This window comes from Penaeus monodon, chromosome 29 (genome assembly GCF_015228065.2).
Source record: "Penaeus monodon isolate SGIC_2016 chromosome 29, NSTDA_Pmon_1, whole genome shotgun sequence".
NCBI classification, from domain to species: domain Eukaryota; kingdom Metazoa; phylum Arthropoda; class Malacostraca; order Decapoda; family Penaeidae; genus Penaeus; species Penaeus monodon.
Genome location: NC_051414.1, coordinates 22,916,705 through 22,918,734, shown reverse-complemented (window position 1 = coordinate 22,918,734; position 2,030 = coordinate 22,916,705). Strand labels below are relative to the sequence as shown.

The window sequence follows — 2,030 nt, the reverse complement described above, 5'->3', positions numbered from 1 at the left end:
AAAATTTGCAGTGTTGACATCTTTTCCTACTTCAACTGATCTTATCTTTTACACAGTGACATAAGATTGAACAATTATTCATTTACTGTTAACCTTAAATAATTAATTTTTCTAAAGCACTACAATAAACCCAAATCATATTATGATGGTCCTAGCAGTCAAATATACATAAATTACAGATAACAGACCTTGTACCTTCTAGCCGATTCACCCTTCTTTCAAAAAGCAACAGACGTAACTTATGGTCATACACTGTATACAAAATGTGCTTTTACAGATGGATCTACAGCTGACATCCACCCACAACCAACCCCACTAGGTTCAATACAATATGAACTCCCTACTCTACAAATCCCACCCTACAGAACAGAACATAAAGGAACTCTACAACAAAAAAGGTCACTAGCAATTCATATTCTGATAATAGTAAGCGGGAGCTGTATCCAAAGAGTCAACATCACCTGATATTTAAGTTCACGGCGGCGAGCACCTGTCTGTCCACAGCCACAGAAGTTCAACCACACGTTAATTAATTCAAAAGTGACCCATCCCTTAAAAGTCCCACCATTTAAAAGAGGTTGCAAACACAAGGCAAGGGGGCTAGCAACGCAAACACACGCCTTCGGCGTGCAGGCAAATAAAGGAAGGATTGATTTAACGTGATTATTAAGAGCTCCCGAGATCAAATGTGCCGCCGCGACTTCGTGTTCCGTCGAAGGTTTTGATCTAAAACTTTTTTTCCTTTCAAAAGTTACCTGCCTTTTCCCCTTTCCCCACGCTGCTTCATTATGCAACAATCGAATTCAAACGGAGGTGTGAGGGGGGTATCCTCATGTTTACCCACGTTCATGAGGGCAAGGGGGGCTGACCCCCTTTTTATTTTTATCCGTTTTCTGGTGGGTGACTCACAAATATAAATATGCACGCGATAACACTGCAAAGAAATTATATTATTAAAACGGGGAAGATATTTACCTTTGCTGTAGTCTATTTGGATAACTATCACAACGAATAATGTATAACTTTGTACACAACAGCTTAAGTTTAGTATCACATGGAGCGGCACGCACCTTCGCCGCCACAGCGAAACCCACACTAACACACATTCCAATCTGCCGGCAACACGGACCTTCGTAGATTCATTTTCCTCATAAATTTGAAAATACCATCTTATATTAATCAACTAACCACCCTCAATTAAACATAATTGACGATTCTGGAAATCCTCCTGTTTAAACTAAAGAAATAAGAGGGAAAAATGATATTCCAACACTTTTTCTAAAGACTCAAGCACACCCAAGGAAATTCAAGGCCCACGAGATAGAGCGGTCTCAACGAAGTCCTTATTTGGGAAACACGGAAAGGTGAACATTGAACGCTGATAACAAACTCGGCAGATAGACCGAAGTTTTTCAAATTGGGTTAATGATTTGGATTTGAGGGAAATGAGGTCTTCATAAAGAAACGGGGTAATAGGAGGATCATCATGTCAAAGTAAGCCATATTTGGAAAACATGTAAAATGGAAGACATAACAAATTGTATCAGAAGGAGGAAGTGCGAGTCAAGGATAAATTATTAAATAGGATGATTGTTGTAAGTTGACGAACATACAGACAACGATGTCACATATAAGTAATAAGAGTTGGCAAAACATGTTTTTTTTAATACTTACATTTGAAGTGACCTGATGACATGATCTGTATGCTATAAAGTTGGTTCTCGAATCAACCCCTGTATATTAGATATATCTGACTCAGGATAATCGTATTTAAACATGCAATTGCAAATTCAAGCAACCATATTAAGAGGTGACATAATCAACAGAACCTTTATTGAAAACAGGTTAATAATTAATATTCATTAGCTGTACTTCATTAAATCTGACTTACGTAAGTCACAAGTTTCAAATTAGGAAACACTATGGATACTTATTATTCATTTATTTGAGAAGTATATGGCTATCTCATGCAGCATTGATTCCATATTTATTCAGTGTTTCAAAAAGATAATTGATAAAAAGTGTCCCAA

The 2,030-nt window shown here is 37.3% G+C and overlaps 1 protein-coding gene across 1 annotated transcript in view; it reads right to left on the bottom strand.

Moving 5' to 3' along the window:
• Window positions 1–1,096, bottom strand: part of LOC119592030 (coronin-6-like) — a gene marked incomplete in the record, with an annotated part of 41,928 nt that extends 40,832 nt beyond the window's left edge. Inside the window, 1 exon segment of the mRNA XM_037940824.1 lies at window positions 976–1,096.
• Between the last annotated feature and the right edge of the window lie 934 nt (window positions 1,097–2,030).